This window comes from Cervus canadensis, chromosome 7 (assembly GCF_019320065.1).
Source record: "Cervus canadensis isolate Bull #8, Minnesota chromosome 7, ASM1932006v1, whole genome shotgun sequence".
NCBI classification, from domain to species: Eukaryota; Metazoa; Chordata; class Mammalia; order Artiodactyla; family Cervidae; genus Cervus; species Cervus canadensis.
Genome location: NC_057392.1, coordinates 4,611,608 through 4,631,102, shown reverse-complemented (window position 1 = coordinate 4,631,102; position 19,495 = coordinate 4,611,608). Strand labels below are relative to the sequence as shown.

The 19,495-nt window shown below is 38.4% G+C and overlaps 1 protein-coding gene across 2 annotated transcripts in view; it reads right to left on the bottom strand.

Annotated features, from left to right (window-relative positions):
• The window catches only part of TFDP2 (transcription factor Dp-2), a 192,638-nt gene that overhangs the window by 149,625 nt on the left and 23,518 nt on the right, over window positions 1-19,495 (bottom strand). The window lies entirely within an intron of this gene.

The window sequence follows — 19,495 nt, the reverse complement described above, 5'->3', positions numbered from 1 at the left end:
GATGACAATAATTTTATACTGGTGACAAACAGTGCTCAGTGTTTCATCTGCTCTCTGATCATTTCATCAGCGTTGTGTTGAACCATTTTCCCACACCCTCTCTCATCTACGTCCACTGGCCTTCCTGTCTGTTCCTCAAAGACCCACTCCTCCTGTCTCTGAGCCTCTGCCTGCTGTTCTCTCTGCCTGGAATTTTCCCCAGGCATTAGGTCTCCTTCCTCCAGATTTCTCTCAAATGTCACTTTGTCTGGGCAACTGTAATTCTCCCACTACAAAGACTAAGTTAGAGGGGTTTCTATTTAAAAATGCTCTCCTACTTTCTCCTTTCCAAGTACACATCTGGTTGTCATTATCTATTTATTTGTGTGATAATCAGATCGTGGGCCATCTCTACAACTAAAGGGTGAATCACATGAGGGCGGGGACCCTCTGTCTTTTCATTTATCATACATCCAGTGTCTGATACCTGGTTGGAACCCAAGAAATATTGGTTTTGTGTTTGCTTTTTCAGCAATATTCTCCTCAGTGCTCTGTGGTGATCTAAATGGGAACGAAATCTAAAACAGAGGGGATATATATATGTGTGTATATATATGTATACACACACACATACACACACACACACACACATACCCACATACACACACACACACACGCACGCGTGCGCACATACACACACACACACATACACACATACACACACACAATACACACACATACATACACACACATACACACACACATACACACACACGGCTGATTCACTTTGCTGTACAGCAGAAAATAATGCAACATTGTAAAGTAACTATACACCAATAAAAATTAAAAATAAAAGAAGCATAACTTTCAAAAAAGTGATATTCATTAAACCATGTACTCAGTATTCTCACGTTTATAAAACATGGTCACCCATCTAACGTGACTCGGCAGCAGGAAATAAGACACGAGCACTGAGCGCGTTCACACACTTAAGACAGCAGACTGTTGGGTGTCGCTTTCCCATCATAAAGTGTTCTGGGGTTGGCATTGTATCTGTGTTCATTAATTTCAAAAAGTGCTATGGGAAAAGTTTTTATAATAGAATATATTTAATTTCACTGATGTTGAAGGCGAAAAGAACACTAGCCAAGAGGGAAATTTAAAAAGAATTATTTACTAAAAGCTGCTCTTCTAAGGAACCATCAACATTTTACACTTAAAAAAAAAAAAAAGATAATTGCTTTAATGCTCATTATTCACTTTTTAAATTGGGGTATAGCTGCTTTACAATGTTGTGTTAGTCTCCTCTGCACTACAAAGTGAATCAGCTATATGTACACATACATCTTTCCCTCTTGGACCCCCCTCACAACCCGCATCATTGTTCATTTTTTTTAATTGAAAAAAAAAAAATCTGTCTGGGTGTACATAAGCTTTTACCCAGGACTCTCCACAATGGTAAAAACTGGTTAACACTACAAGCAATCAATAGCAACTTTTAACAGCTTCTACATATGTGCAGAGAAATACTGAACAGTGTTGTCTGAGCACCACTCATTTGGTTCACTTATTCAGCAAATTCTGACAGCCTGCTGCGAGTCAAATAGGCTGAGCAGTAAAGATGCTCTGAGAAACAATGACAGTCTCTGCCTTCATGGAGCCTACATTTTAACTCTAAAGGCAGACACTCAGCAGTAAACTCCCCAATTAACTATATAATGACATATACTATAAGCGGTGCTACAGAAACAAAGATACAAAGGAAGCATGTACAGAAAGGGGCTGGAACTCTGGTGGTTTTAGAGAAGATTCCTTTGAGGAAGCAAAGTTTGAACTAAGCTCAACAGCCAAATGGAACAAACCAATGGCAGAGAAGGGGACTCACAGCCAGAGGGTGCAAACATCATAGGAAAAACACACAGCTAGTTCCAGGAGATGAAGGAAGACCTATGTGCCTGAAAACGAAGGGCAAGACGGAACAAGACAGAGAGATACGGGTGGAAGCCCAGTCATGCAGGATATTACTTTTTCTTTTCTTTTTAATTAAATGAGTGGGAAGCCAGACTTCCATGGTGGTTAAGAATTCACCTGCCAATACAGGCTCAACCCTGGTCTGGAGGATCCCAAATACTGCAGAGCAACTAAGCATGTGTCTGCAACAAGAGAAGCCACCACAGTGAAAAGCCCATGCACTAGAACTAAAGAGCAGCTCCCGCTCATAGCAGCTAGCAAAAGCCAAGCACAGCAACAAAGACACAGTGCAGCCTGAAATAAATAAATACAAACATAAATTAATGGAAGCCTTGGAAAGATTTTAAGAGCCAAACATCTGAGCCAGGGATATTAAGTTACATTTACTAAAGATTAAGTAAAAATTATGTGCCTTCTAATTTTTATAAACCGGCAATATCACATATGACATTCTATAATTCTTTGGAAACCGAAATACTCATTTCTTGACTAAGCCCGGTAAGTTTATATTCATCATCCACAATTCAGTTATCTAACAAGCACCTTATTCTGCTGGAATAAAACTCAAAGTTCAGAAATAAGCAAAAAAAAAAAAAGTCCACTGCTCTCAAATTTGCTTTTACAAAACTAGTAATTCAAGTACATAAGCCTTTCTTCATCCGTTTGATTTTATTTAACATAAAATTCTTACAAAATTTGCTTATCTCAATTTTCAGGCTTCAAGCCAACTATACTCTGTAAAAGGATGCCCGTAACAGGGACAAATGGGCTAGGCCTTGTTATAGACAAGTACATTAAGTAATTGACAACTGGCAGATTAATAGTAAGGAAAAGTAGACATATTATTACATTTTGACAAGTAAATTCACTGAAATAGAATCCCTTCCTCATTCCCTGGCAAAACTGAATTAATGACATGTTCTTATACAAGCATCCACAATAAAACCAAAGGGATACTTTTGTTTCAAATATTGTCATAGGTAACATTTTTTATTTGTTCTTAATTACCGAAAACGAAAGTCTAAGAAAACTTATTTCCCCCTGTCCAAAGAAGCAACATCAGAAAGCACCCAAATTTAGAACAACATCACATTTCAAGATCCTGCCAAGAATCTAATAGAAAGGCTCTTTAATCAAGTGGTGTACCAGCCAAATTTTAAACCATTATTCAATTTACGCACAATGACTACATGGATTAGATCCGTGTTACCCACATGCTCTTTAGCAAAGCCTTGTTTCCAGATAACTGTAGCTCCAGGTAAGTAATACAACTGTTACTATGTATCCTTAACTTGATACGTCACAATATGCTACATGAGCTTATAAAACATCATTTGGGAATTCTTATAATTTACAGATACAGTATTGTACAAAAAACTACATCAGCATAAAAAGTTCAACTCACCCAAGAGACCAACAAGAAATGAAGAGTGGGGCCAAACAAAAAGAAGCAACTGGTGAAGAAAACAGCAGTTTCTAAACCTTTTTTTTTTTTTTAAGTTTTTCTTACATATATTTGTGCTGATTCTCCTAAAAAACACAATGTTTTTTTCTAAATGTTCACCAACCCCATTTTACTTTATCTTGCGGCCATGACACGGCAATGTCATGAGGAGCTATGATCTTAGCTCCTCAACCAACTGGCATGAGGGTGAGCCCTAACCCAATATGACTCCTGTTCTTAAAAGAGAAAAGATACAAAGACACAACAGGAAGTTGGCCAGATGAAGAGAGAGGTACAGACTGGATGCATGCTGCCACAGTTGAGAAATGCTAGGGATACCAGAAGCTGAAGAAGGCAACGAAGGCTCCTTCCTTTGGCTTCAGAGGGAGGGTGGTCCCGCCAACACCTCAACTCAGACTTCTAGTGTGCAGAACAATGACAGAATCGATTCCTGTTGCTATAAGCCACTCAGTGTGTGGCACTTTGTTATGGCAGCCCTAAAAATCTAATATAATAGGTTTTAGGCATTAACTGTTGTAGTCATCCCTAGAGTTTTTGTTTGGTTGGTTTTAGGGATTTTTTTTATCTGATTTTTATTCTGGCTCTCCATATCTTCCAAGCTTTTTGTACATATGGATTCCTACTGATTAATTTTATACCACACGATATAACTGAATTTTCTTTTAAAAAAAGTTTTCGTTGGCTGCACCCAGCTCTTAGTTGCAGTATGTGGGATCTAGTTCCCTGACCAGAAATCAAACCCCAACCCCCTGCATCGGGAGCACAGGGGTCCCCCTGTAGACCCCCTGCATTAGCCACTGGACCACTAGGGAAGTCCCTGAATTCTCTTTTTGTCTGTAGTAGTTTTTCAGTTGACTCTTCTGGGTTTTTCAGGTATACAACCGTATGAAAACAGGGACTGTTTCAAGTCTGCACAACAACAGAATAAGCCATCGCTCTCTCAAAGCACAAATCTCTCTCTCAACTTCCCAAACAGATATAAAATAAACAAGGAGAATAAATAAAACCGTAACAGAACCCATGCCTCAGCCTTATGATTACCAGAAGACAGAGATCACAACATTCAAATTACCTATAAGTAGAGGGGAAAAAGAAATAAATTCCATAAGAAATCCAACTGCCTACCTTCTGCAAGCCTGTGGATGCAGAAAGTAAGAGGAGGTGAAAAAGAATCCATGAAAAACAGCAAACTCGAGCAGGGGACTTAGACGAAGCACAAACAAAATGACCCCCAGGAAGAGTAAAATATAAAAGCAAATATAGTGAACATGAGTTAGGACTTGACGGTTTATAGCCCTAGTGATGTGAAAGTATCTAGAAACTTCTGGATCAACTGTGGGACCTCTGCGAAACCACTTCTGGAGGAATATTAGGTATATATATGCAAGAGAAGAGATGGCATCTCTTGGAGACAAGGAAATGAGTGGAAAGATGGGAGTAAGAGGCAGGAAATTAAGGACCCTGTAGAAAGGAAATGGAAACAAACATACCAAGCCTTTCTCTACCTTTCTTCCTGATCAATACCACAAGTTCTTAAAAGATGCTGAGAAGAAAAGGGAAGAGTGACAACAGAACTCTCAAACAAGGAACTCTGTCCACAAAATGAATAGACACCACAACACAAAAAGTGCTAGAAAAAGTCAGAAAAACACTAGTGAAAGCTTTCGTTTCGATGGTTTTCTCCCTACAAATCAACTCTGAAGTTGGAAATAACCGTAACATTCATCTACTTTTGAATTCAGTTCAGTTCAGTTGAGTCACTCTGTCATGTCTGACTCTTTGCGACCCCATGGACTGCAGCATGCCAGGCTTTCCTGTCCATCACCAACTCCCAGAGCTTGCTCAAACTCATGTCCATCGAATCAGTGATGCCATCCAACCATCTCATCCTCTGTCGTCCCCTTCTCCTCCTGCCTTCAATCTTTCCCAACATCAGGGACTTTTCCAAGGAGTCACTTCTTTGCATCAGGTGGCCAAAATATTAAGAGTTTCAGCTTTAGCATCAGTCCTTCCAATGAATATTCAGAACTGATTTCCTTTAGAATGGACTGGTTGGATCTCCTTGCAGTCCAAGGGACTCTCAAGAGTCTTCTCCAACACCACACTTCAAATCATCAATTCTTTGGTGCTCAGCTTTCTTTATAGTCCAACTCTCACATTCATACGTGACTGCTGGAAAGACCCTAGCTTTGACTAGACAGACCTTGGTCGGCAAAGTAATGTCTCTGCTTTTTTTAATATGCTGTCTAGGTTGGTCATAGCTTTTCTTTCAAGGAGCAAGCGTCTTTTAATTTCATATCTGCAGTTACTATCTGCAGTGATTTTGGAGCCCAAAAAAATAAAGTCTGTAACTGTCTTCATTGTTTCCCCATCTATCTGCCATGAAGTGATGGGACTGGATGCCATGATCTTCATTTTCTGAATGTTGAGTTTTAAGCCAGCTTTTTCACTCTCCTCTTTCCCTTTCATCAAGAGACTCTTTAGCTCTTCACGTTCTGCTGTAAGGGTGGTGTCGTCTGTGTATCTGAAGTTATTGATCAAAAAAGATTTTACAGATGTTAAAAAAAAAGCCCCTAAGTCAGAAATAAAAAAACTAAGTATCAAAATAGACAAAACCAAAGATAGGGATGTAATGAAATTCATGGAAAAGATAATTAACACTGCTGTATATTATATATGCAAGTTGTAAAGAGAGTAAATCCTAAGAGTTCTCATCACAAGGAAAAATACTTAAAAAATTTTTTTCATATTTCATTAACATTGTATCTATATGAGATGATGGATGATTATATGAGTAAACTTGCTGTGGTAATCATTTTGTGATGTATGTAAGTCAAACCATTGTGCTGTGTACCTTAAACTTATACAGCACTGTGTGTCAATTACATCTCAATAAAACTAGAAGAAAAAAATGGAAAAGATGTTACAGTTGACTGTAGTGCAGGAAAAATCATCACATAAAATCATTGAAAAATGAAAGCTAAATTATGGCATATGGGGGGGAACAGATTTTAATGAAAACTAATAAAGGATGTTGAAGGTAAGGAGAAAAACAATAAAGAGAATGAAAATGAAATTAAGAAACAAAATAATCAGAGAGAAACTGGCTGATGAGATGACAGGCGAAAGTGGCAGAACATCACTGGTGTCCCTGGCAAAGAAACTCAAAACAATGAATCAGCACTAAAACTATGAAACAAGAAAACTTTCCAGAAATAAAAGACCTGAATCTACATGCTTAAAAGGCCTACCAGATACTTGGGAAAACTGACCCAGAATAAGCAACTATAACACATATATTTGTAATATTGTTTAAAGGAAAAAAGAAAAAAAGGAAACACTCTGGCGCATTCAGACTAAAAGATAAATAACTTACAAAGGCAAGGGAAGTAGACCATATCAAATGACTCAAAAATAACATATAAAGCAAGAAAACAGCATTTTCAAGAAATGTAAAGGAAAGAACATGTAAACCAAGGATATTATATCCTGTCAAACTGTACTTCAAGTTCCAGGGACATCAAAGAACAACTTTGGGGATAAGCTCCTTGATACTGGTCTTGGCAATAATTTTTTTGACCTGATACCAAAAGCAAAGGCAACAAAAGCAAAAATAAACAAGTGGGACTATATCAGACTAAAAACTTTATACAAAGCAAAGGAAATCATCATTCTGCAAATCATTTATCTGGTAAGTTAATATCTAAAATATATAAAGAACACACACAATTCAGGGACTTTCCTGGTGGTCCACTGGTTAAGAATCCACCTTGCCATGCAGAGGACACGGGTTCGATCCCTGGTCAGGGAATTAAGAGTCCCACATGCCTCAGAGCAACTAAGCCCAAGTGTCACAGCTAGAAAGTCTGTATGCTGCAACGAGAGCCTCATGATGCAACAAAGACCCTGAATGCCACAACTAAGACCCCCACAGAGCCAAATTTTTTAAAAATCTCATACAATAGCAAAAAAAAAAAAAAAAATCCAAGTAACCAGATTAAAAAACGGGCAAAGAAGACACATGAATGATCAAGAGGTAGACAAAAAGTTGCTCAACAATACTAGAAATCAAGGAAATGCAAATCAAAATGAAAATGAGGTATCACCTCACACCTGTTACAGCACCTACTATCTAAGTGTTGGCAAGGAGGTAGAGAAAAGAGAACCCTCATGTACTGTTGATCGGAATGTAAATTGGTGCAGTCCCTATGGAAAACAGCATGAAAGTTCCTCAAAAAATTAAAAATAGAACTAACATATGATCCAGCAATTCCACTTCTGAGTATGTGTCTGAAGGAAGCAAAATAACTCTCTCAAAGAGATATCTGCACCCCCAAGTTCACTGAAGCATTATTTATAATAACCAAGACATGGAAACACCCTAACAGTGCACTAATGGATGCATGGATAAATAAAATCTGGTACAGACACAATGGGATATCACTCAACCACAAAAAAGAAAGAAATCCCGTCATTTGCAATAACATAGATACACCATGAGGGTATTATCCTAAGCAGAATAAATCAGAGAAAGACAAATACTGTATGATTTTACTTACCTGTGGAATCTTAAAAAACTAGACTCATAGAAAAAGAGAGCAGATTAATGATTGCTGGGGGACAATGGGAAGGGGGAGACTGGGTAAAGGTGGTCAAAGGTACAAACTTCTAGTTATAAAACAAATAAGTTCTGGGATATAATGTACTGCATGGTGACTAGAGTTAACACTGTATAGCATATCTGAAATTTGCTTAAAAGTCCTCATCACAAGAAATACATGTTTTTACTTATATAAACTGATAAGCTAAACTCATGTGTGGTCATCATTTTGAAACATAAACTTGTATACTGTGCACCTTTACACTCACACAATGTTATATGTTGATTCAGTTCAGTTCAGTTCAGTAGCTCAGTCATGTCCGACTCTTCGTGACCCCATGGACCACAGCACGCCAGGCGTCCTTGTCCGTCACAAACTCCCAGAGTCTATTCAAACTCATCTCCATTCAGTCGGTGATGCCATCCAACCATCTCATCCTCTGTCGACCCTTTCTCCTCCCACTTTCAATCTTTCCCAGCATCAGGGTCTTTTCAAATCAGTTAGCTCTTCCTCAGGTGGCCAAAGTACTGGAGTTTCAGCTTCAGCATCAATCCTTCCAATAAACACTCAGGACTGATCTCCTTTAGGATGGACTGGTTGGATCTCCTTGCAGTCCAAGGGACTCTCAAGAGTCTTCTCCAACACCACAGTTCAAAAGCATCAATTCTTCAGCGTTCATCTTTCTTTATAGTCAAACTCTCACATCCATACATGACTACAGAAAAAACCATAGCCTTGACGAGACGGACCTTTGTTGGCAAAGTAGTGTCTGCTTTTTAATATACTGTCTAGGTTGGTCATAACTTTCCTTCCAAGGAGTAAGCTCTTTTAATTTCATGGCTGCAGTCACCACCTGCAGTGATTTTGGAGGCCCAAAAAATAAAGTCAGCCACTCCTTCCCCATCTATTTGCCATGAAGAGATGGGACCAGATGCCATAATCTTAGTTTTCTGAATGTTGAGCTTTAAGCCAACTTTTTCACTTTCCTCTTTCACTTTCATCAAGAGGCTCTTTAGTTCTACACTTTCTGCAATAAGGGTGGTGTCATCTGCATATCTGAGGTTATTGATATTTCTCCCAAAAGTCTTGATTCCAGCTCGTGCTGCAGCCAGCCCAGCGTTTCTCACGAAGTACTCTGCATATAAGTTAAATAAGCAGGGTGAAGGTATACAGCCTTGACGTGCTCCTTTCCCGATCTGGAACCAGTCTGTTGTTCCATGTCCAGTTCTAACTGATGCTTCATGACCTGCACACAGATTTCTCAAGAGGCAGGTCAGATGGTCCAGTATTCCCATCTCTTTCAGAATTTTCCACAGTTTGTTGTGATCCACACAGTCAAAGGCTTTGGCATAGTCAATAAAGCAAAGGTATATTTTTTTCTGGAACTCCCTTGCTTTTCTGATGATCCAGCAGATGTTGGCAATTTGATCTCTGGTTCCTCTGCTTTTCTAAATCCAGCTTGAACATCTGGAAGTTCACAGTTTGTGTATTGCTGAAGCCTGGCTTGGAGAATTTTGAGCATTGCTTTACTAGCGTGTGAGATGAGTGCAACTGTGGTAGATTGAGCATTCTTTGGCATTGCCTTTCCTAGGGACTGGAATGAAAACTGACCTTTTCCAGTCCTGTGGCCACTGCTGAGTTTTCAGATTTGCTGGCATATTGAGTGCAGCACTTTCACAGCATCATCTTTCAGGATTTGAAATAGCTCAACCAGAATTCCATCACCTTCATTAGCTTTGTTCGTAGTGATGCTTCCTAAGGCCCACTTGACTTCACATTCCAGGATGTCTGGCTCTAGGTGAGTGATCACACCATTGTGATTTTCTGGGTTGTGAAGATCTTTTTTATACAGTTGTTCTGTATATTCTTGCCACCTCTTCTTAATATCTTCTGCTTCTGTTAGGTCCCTACCATTTCTGTCCTTTATTGAGCCCATCTTTGCATGAAATGTTCCCTTGCTATATCTAATTTTCTTGAAGAGATCTCTTAGTCTTTCCCATTCTATTGCTTTCCTCTATTTCTTTGCATTGAATACTGACGAAGGCTTTCTTATTTCTCTTTGCTATTCTTTGGAACTCTGCATTCAAATGGGAATATCTTTCCGTTTCTCCTTTGCTTTTCACTTCTCTTCTTTTCACAGCTATTTGTAAGGCCTCCTCAGACAGCCATTTTGCTTTTTTGTATTTCTTTTTCTTGGGGATGGTCTTGCTCCCTGTCTCCTGGACAATGTCACAAACCTCTGTCCATAGTTCATCAGTCACTCTATCAGATCTAATCCCTTAAATCTATTTCTCACTTCCACTGTATAATCGTTAGGGATTTGATTTAGGTCATACCTGAATGGTCTAGTGGTTTTCCCCCCTTTCTTCAATTTAAGTCTGAATTTAGCAACAAGGAGTTCATGATCTGAGCCACAGTCAGCTCCCAGTCTTGTTTTTGCTGACTGTATAGAGCTTCTCCATCTTTGGCTGCAAAGAATATAATCAATCTGATTTCGGTATTGACCATCTGGTGATGTCCACGTGTAGAGTCCTGTGTTGTTGGAAGAGGGTGCTTGCTATGACCAATGCGTTCTCTTGGCAAAACTCTCAATATAACTGGAAAAAAACAGTTTGAATGGAAATACTATCAATGTGCACCCCTTCTGAGCAAACTGTTGGAAAATGAGCTACATCCTACAAAAACATGCCTGGGTAAATTTCACAAGAAGACAAGCAGCAAATATGTTATATATTCAATTGTAGAGGTAAAACTAAAACAAGATTGAAGTCAATGTTATCTTTTCTGCCAAAGATTAAAGAATGCAACTAGAAACTAGGAGAGAGTTCCCTGGTGGCCTAGTGGTTAGGATTCGGGATTTCACTGCTCTGGCCTGAGTTGCTAGTCAAAGTGAGATCCCTCCAGCCTTGCAAAGAGCCAAAAATTTTTAAAAACACTGGCAAGTAAGAGGAGAGAAAAGGAGGAAAGTAGAATAAGATCGCTGACTGTTATATAGTTAATAGGTAGGAGTCAAATGATACCATTTAAAACTAACTAAAAAGTAAAGTAAGAGAAAAGATTAAGAGCACTATAAAAATTACTAACATAAACGATGCCATTAAAATAAAGATACATCGGTAGTTTGATAGGGATCACATTGAATTTGCAGATTGTGTTTGGTAGTATAGTCATTTTCACACTATTGATTCTTCCTACCCAGGAACATGGGATACCTCTCCATCTGTTTATGTCATCTTTGATTTCTTTCATCAGTGTCTTATAATTTTCTGTGCACAGTTCTTTTGTCTCCTTAGGTGTTTATTCCGAGATATTTAATTCTGTTTGTTGCAATGGTGAATGGGATTGATTCCTTAATTTCTGTTTCTGATTTTTCATTATTAGCATATACAAATGCAAGTGATTTCTGTGTCTTGATTTTGTATCCTGCAACTTTGCTATATTCACTAACTAGCTCTAGTAACTTTCTGATACTATCTTTAGAGTTTTCTATGTACAGTATCATGTCATCCGCACACAGTGAGAGTTTTACTTCTTTTCCACCTGGATTTCTTTTTTTTCTTTTTCTTCTCTGATTGCTGTAGCTAGGACTTCTAGAACTATGTTGAATAATAGTGGTGAAAGTGGACACCCTTGTCTTGTTCCTGATCTTAGGGGTAATGCTTTCAGTTTCTCACCCTTGAGAATAATACTTGCTGTAGGCTAATCATATATGGCCTTTACTATGTTGACATAGGTTCCTTCTATTCCCATTTTTTGAAGAGTTTTAATCTTAAATAGGTGCTGAATTTTTTCAAAGGCTTTTTCTGCATCTCCTGAGATTATCATATGGTTTTAATCTTTCAATTTGTTAATATGGTGCATCACATTGACTGATTTGTGTATATCAAAGAATCCCTCCATCCCTGGAATAAATCCAACTTGATCATGGTGTATGAGCTTTTTGATGTGTTGCTGAATTCTGTTTGCTAAAATTTTGTTAAGGATTTTTTCATCTATGTTCATCAGGGATATTATATTGGCCTGCAGTTTTCTTTTTGTGTGTTGTCTTCGTCTAGTTTTGGTATCAGGGTGATGGTGGCCCTGTAGAATGAGTTTGGAAGCGTTCCTTCCTCTGCAATTTTCGGAGAGTTTTAGAGGGATAGGCATTAGCTCTTCTCTAAATGTTTGACAGAATTCTCCTGTGAAGCCATCTGGTCCTGGGCTTTTGTTTTTGGGGAGATTTTTGATCACAGCTTCAATTTCAGTGCTTGTAATTGGGTTGTTCATAATTCCTATTTCTTCCTGGTTCAGTCTTGGAAGATTGAACTTTTCTAAGAATTTGTCCATTTCTTCCAGGTCATCCATTTTACTGCCATATAGTTGTTCATAATAGTCTCTTATGACCCTCTGCATTTCTGCATTATCTGCTATAATCTCTCCTTTTTCATTTCTAATTTTGTTGATTTGATTCTTCTCTCTTTTTCACTTGATAAATCTGGCTAAAGGTTTGTCAATTTTGAAATTGTTAGTTGTGAAACAAAACACTTCACAATTCACCTGGAAACACAAAAGACCCTGAATAGCCAAAGCAGTGTTGAGAAAGAAGAATGGAGCAGGAGGAATCAACCTTCCTGACTTCAGATTATACTACAAAGCTACAGTCATCAAGATGGTATGATACTGGTACAAAAACACTAATATAGACCAACAGAACAAGATAGAAACCCCAGAAATAACCCCATGAACCTATGAGCACCTTATTTTTGACTAAGGAGGCAAGAATATGCAATGGGGCAAAGACAATCTCTTCAATAAACGGTGCTGGGAAAACTGAATGGCTACATGTAAAAGAATGAAATTAGAACACTTCCTAACACCATACACAGAGATACATTCAAAATGGAAAAAAAAAAAATTCAAAATGGATTAAAGACCTAAATGTAAGACCAGAAACTATAAAACTCTTAGAAGAAAACATACCAGAACACTCGATGACATAAATCAAAGCAAGATCCTCTATGACCCACCTTCTACAGTAACGGAAATAAAAACAGAAGGAAACAAGTGGGACCTGATTAAACTTACAAGCTTTTGCACAGCAAAGTAAACTATAAGGAAGGTGAACAGACAACACTCAGAATGGGAGAAAGAATAGTAAATGAAACAACTGACAAAGGATTAATTTCCAAAATATACAAGCAGCTCATACAACTCAATACCAGAAAAACAAACAACCCGATCAAAAAGTGAGAAAAAGACCTAAACAGACATTTATCAAAGAAGATGGGCAGATGGCTAACAAACACATGAAAAGATGCTTGCTGAACATGGCTCATTATCAGAGAAATGCAAATCAAAACTACAATGAGCTATCACTTCACACTGGTCAGGATGGCCATCATCAAAAAGTCTACAAACAATAAATGCTGGAGAGGGTGTGGAGAAAAGGGAATGCTCTTGCACTGTTGGTGGGACTGTAAATTGACACAGCCACTATGGAAGATGGTATAGAGATTCCTTAAAAAAATAGGAATAAAACCATCATATGACCCAGAAATCCCACTCCTAGGCATATACCCTGAGGAAACCAAAATTGAAAAAGACACAGGCATCCCGTTGTTCACTGCAGCACTATTTACAATAGTTAGAATATGGAAGTGAACTAAATGTCCGTCGACAGATGAATGGATCAAGAAGTTGTGGTACATATACACAATAGAATATTACTCAGCCACGAAATTAAAAGACGCTTACTCCTTGAAAGAAAAGTTATAACCAACCTAGACAACATATGAAAAAAGCAGAAACATTACTTTGCTAACAAAGGTCTGTCTAGTCAAAGCTAGTTTTTCCAGTAGTCATGTATGGATGTAAGAGTTGGACTATAAAGAAAGCTGAGCACCAAAGAATTGATGCTTTTGAACTGTGGTGTTGGAGAAGACTCTTGAGAGTCTCTTGGACTGCAAGGAGATCCAACCAGTCCATCCTAAAGGCAATTAGTCCTAGATATTCATTGGAAGGACTGATGCTGAAGCTGAAACTCCAAAATTTGGCCACCTGATGCGAAGAACTGACTCACTGGAAAATACCCTGATGCTGGGAAAAAGTGAAGGCAAGAGAAGAAGGGGACGACGGAGGATGAGATGGTTGGATGGCATCACCAACTGAATGGATATGAGTTTGAGAAAGCTCCAGGCATTGGTGATGGACAGGGAAGCCTGGCGTGCTGCAGTCCATGAGGTCCCAAAAGAGTCAGACACGACTGAGTGACTGACCTGAACTGAACTGAGCAGCCATAAAAAGGAAAGCATTTGAGCCAGTTTTAATGAGGTGGATGAACCTAGAACCTATTATACAGAGTGAAGTTAGTCAGAAAGAGAAAGATAAATGTCGTAATCTAATGCATATATACAGAATCTAGAAAACTGGTACTGAAGAATTTATTTACAGGGCAGCAATGGAGAAATAGACAAAGAGAATAGATTTATGGACTTGGGGAGAAGGCGGGAGAGGGTGAGATGTATGGAAAGAGTAACATGGAAACTTATATTACCATATGTAAAATAGATAGCCAACGGGAATGTGCTGTACGGCTCAGGAAACCTTAACAGGGGCTCTGTATCAACCTAGAGGGGTGGGATGGGGAGGGAGGTTTAAAAGGGAGGGGATATATAAATACCTATGGCTGATTCATGTTGAGGTTTGATAGAAAACCTCAGAAAAGTTCTGTAAAGCAATTATTCTTCAATTAAAAAAATTAATTTGTAAAATAAATAAATTAAATAAAGATATAAATGTTCCCAGATATCAAAAGAAGTGCTTAAAAAACAAAGATAATATATAAATAGAGAAAGACAGTAAACACAACATAATACACAAAGTATTGACAAACAGTACACAGCATTACAAGGCACAGGATATACTGCATTTACACTCTACAAAGTTGACTTAATAAAGAGTTACTTACACAATTCGCTATCCATCTGAAAGAAAATACCAAACTGTCTTAAACTCATTCCTTTGAAAAAGAGAGAGGAGGCCCAATGACTAGCATGCAGGAAGTTTCCTGGGAAGTGCTCTTAGGAGAAACACCTGGAAGTAAGTGAAGGAAGCTAAGGTGAGAATTGGGAGAAACTGGCCCAATGAGGGTGCAGTGAGGGCCTCAGGTAATGCTCATGGAGCTCCAGAGCTGGGATTGTCCCTAACAGAGGCGAGTTTGCTTGGAGCTTCTATCCCTGCCTCACCCAGTTAGCTCTCAGAGGATGTCTCTTAGATGGAGTATAATCTTGGCCAAGGGCAATTCCCAGTAAGCAATGCAGCTATAAGCAACCAGCCTGTGGAGGTGGAGAACATGTAGCTCGGTGAGAAAGAAAAGGTCTAGCAGAATACTGTAACATCCACAACATCATATGGCAATAAAAATCCATTAACAGGCCACAATGAGGATAAACCTTGCAAATGTAGTAACAGGTTAAAAATTATATATGCAACATGATTATATTTAAGGAAGTTAAGGCATGCAAAAAAATGCATAGTGCTTAAAAGGATAAAAATGTAAGACGCACACAGAAATTAACACACACAACCAAATTTCTCTTCTCCGTGTAAAAGATGGAAAGCATTTAAGCTAAGAAACAAAGGTTTCAGCTACATGTCAGACGGTATAAGCAGAATTACAGGATATGAAGGGGATTCATTATATTATTCCATATAGTATTTAAATACCTCAGGTACAGCCTCCTCCCTGATGGCCCCCAATAAATATGTGAAAACCAAAAAAAAAAAAAAACAACAAACCCAGGTATAGCAAACATTTAAGTAAAAAACATAAGAAAGGAGTAATAATCTAACACCTGTGTCTTTTAAAACAATAATCAAATACACAGTACTTAAACAAATACACGGCATATGAAAAGATAAATAGGGAAAATTAACACCAAATCAGAGGAAATTGAAAAATCATAAGCGCTCCTTTTTAGCCTGGAAGCAGATAAGCTGAGGACCTGGACATATGAGTTACCAAAAACTATTTCCAGAAGGGATAGAAAATCTAAGCTGACAAGTTACCACAGAAAAAAATAAAGTGGTTAAAAGGTTGCCCATTCATAGAACAACTGGGGAATACTCTTACAAATAAGTTATATCAATAAGAACACATTTTAATTATTATTAATAATTTTAACTATTTTATTAACTATTAATGCCTTTAAAGCAAATATTAAACTATACTTTTAAAGGATATCATAAGATTTAAGATGCATTCATTATACAGCTTTGTTAAATTTTCAACACCGAATAATAGAGAAAATGATTAATACTTGAGAAGATTATATTTTATGAAGAATGCATATGGAATTTTATCACATGCCCTTTCAGCACTTATGGATATATTTCTCATTAGGTATCATTAAAGAAACCGTCTGTTTAAAGAATAAGAAGGAAGAATGTTTATTATTACCACTCACCACTATTATTTAACACTGTACTGCAGATATCAGCCAATGCAATCACACAGAAGAATAACAGGTATATATACAGTGACCGAAGAGATGAAGTTATTATTAGTTACAGATGATCTGACTGTTTACAGAGAAGCCTCAAGAGAATCAACTGGAAAGATCTTTCAAACAAGTGATATGGCAGATTGCAAAATTCATGCTCAGAAATTAACAGCTTTCTTATGCATAAAAAATATGCCTTCTGATAACAACTAGTTAGAAGAATTAATGGTGAAAATTTCCACATTTACAGTAGCAAGGGGAAAAAACTCAACAAGGAAAATATAGGGATTTAAAAAAAGGAAAAAATGCCAAGTTCTTACATAAAAAAATGCAAAATCATAACAAATTCAGCCCAGTTGCTCAGTCCTGTCCAACTCTTTGTGAAACCTTTCCATCACACATTCCTGGAGCCTACTCACACTAATGTCTATCGTGTCAGTGAGGCCATCCAACCAACGCACCCTCTGCCGTCCCCTTCTCCTCCTGCCCTCAACCTTTCCCAGCATCAGGGTCTTTTCCACTGAGTTAGTTCTTCACATCAGGTGGCCAAAGAATTGGAGTTTCAGCTTCAGCATCAGTCCTTCCAACGAATATTCAGGACTGATCTCCTTTAGGATTGACAGGTTGGCTCTCCTTGCAGTCCAAGGGACTCTTCAAGCGTCTTCTCCAACACCACAGTTCAAAATCATCGTTACTTTGGCACTCAGCTTTCTCTATAGTCCAACTCTCATATCCATACATGACTACTGGAAAAACCATAGCTTTGACTAGATGGACCTTTGTTGGTAAAGTAATGTCTCTGCTTTTTAAAATGCTGTCTTTTTAAAATGTTGGTCATAGCTTTTCTTCCAAGGAGCAAGTGTCTTTTAATTTCATGGCTGCAGTCGCCATCTGCAGTGATTTTGGGCCAAAAAAAAATAAAGTCTCTCACTGTTTCCATTGTTTCCTCATCTATTTGCCATGAAGTGATAGGACCGGATGCCATGATCTTAGTTTTCTGAACATTGAGTTTTAAGCTGGCTTTTTCACTCTCCTCTTTCACTTTCATCAAGAGGCTTTTTAGTTCTACACTTTCTGCCATAAGGGTGGTGTCATCTGCATATCTGAGGTTATTGATATTTCTCCCGGCAATCTTGATTCCAGCTTGTGCTTCATCCAGCCCAGCATTTCGCATGATGTACTCTGCATATAAGTTAAATAAGCAGGGTGACAATATACATCCTTGACAGACTCCTTTCCTGATTTGGAACCAGTCTGCTGTTCCATGTCCAGCTCTAACTGTTGCTTCTTGACCTCCATACAGATTTCTCAGGAGGCAGGTCAGGTGGTCTGGTATTCCCATCTCTTTCAGAATTTTCCACAGTTTGTTGTGATCCACACAGTCAAAGGCTTTGGCATAGTCAATAAAGCAAAGGTAGATTTTTTCTGGAACTCTCTTGCTTTTCCGATGATCCAGCGGATGTTGGCAATTTGATCTCTTGTTCCTCTGCTTTTTGAAATCCAGCTTGAATATCTGGAAGTTCACGGTTCACGTACTGTTGGAGCCTGGCTTGGAGAATTTTGAGCATTACTTTACTAGCGTGTGAGATGAGTGCAATTGTGTGGTAGTTTGAACATTCTCTGGCATTGCCTTCCTTTGGGATTGGAATGAAAACTGACCTTTTCCAGTTCTGTGGCCACTGTTGAGTTTCCAGGTTTGCTGGCATATTGAGTGCAGCACTTTCACAGCATCATCTTTGAGGATGGAATTCCATCACCTCCACTAGCTTTGTTCGTAGTGATGCTTCCTAAGACCCACTTGACTTCGCATTCCAGGATGTCTGGCTCTAGGTGAGTGATCACACCATTGTGATTTTCTGGGTTGTGAAGATCTTTTTTATACAGTTGTTCTGTATATTCTTGCCACCTCTTCTTAATATCTTCTGCTTCTGTTAGGTCCATACCATTTCTGTCCTTTATTGTGCTCCTCTTTGCATGAAATGTTCCCTTAGTATCTCCAATTTTCTTGAAGAGATCTCTAGTCTTTCCTATTCATAACAAACTAACTTCTCCCAAATTAACCAACAGATACAATAAATCACAATAAAGTTAACAATATCTTATTTTCTAATTAGATTGAATGATTTAAAAATTAATTTGGAATGTAAGACCTAAAACTGTAAAACTCTTAAAACACAGGGCAAAAGTTGTAAAATATTTCATGTGGCAATGATTTCTTGTAAATGACACCGGAGGTATAGACAACAAAAGAAAAAACAAATCATAAACATTAAAAAACTTCGTGCATCGAAAGACTCTATGAACAGAGTAAAAGAGCAACCCACAGAAGTGGGGGGGGTGGGGGTGGATCCTCAAATCAAAAATTTGATAGGAATTAATACCCAAAATACATAGAGAACTAAAACTCAATGACAATAAAACATACAACACAATTTGAAAACAAGCAAAGGATCTGACTGGATATTACTCCAAAGAAGATATATGAATGGCCTATAAGCACATTTAAGAGTTGTACCATAAAGAAGGCTGAGTGCTAAAGAACTGATGCTTTTGAAGTGTGGTGTTGGAGAAGACTCTTGAGAGTCCCCTAGACAGCAAGGAGACAATCCTAGAGGAAATCAACCTGAATATTCATTGGAAGGACTGATGCTGAAGCTGAAGCTCCAGTACTTTGGCCATCTGATGCGAAGAGCCAACTCACTGAAAAAGACCTTGGTACTGGAAAAGACTGAAGACATGAGGAGAAGGGGACGACAGAGGATGAGATGGTTGGATGGCATCACCAACTCAATGGACGTGAGTTTGAGCAAGCTCCAAGAGATGGTGAAGAACAGAGAAGCCTGGCATGCGGCAGTCCACGGGGTCTCAGTTGAACATGACTGAGTGACGACATGAATAATCATAGGGCGCTAAATATCAAAACCACAGTGAGCTACCAGCTCACACCCAAGTGGCTACTATCAAAAAAAAACAAACAGAAAACACTGAGTGTGGTGAGG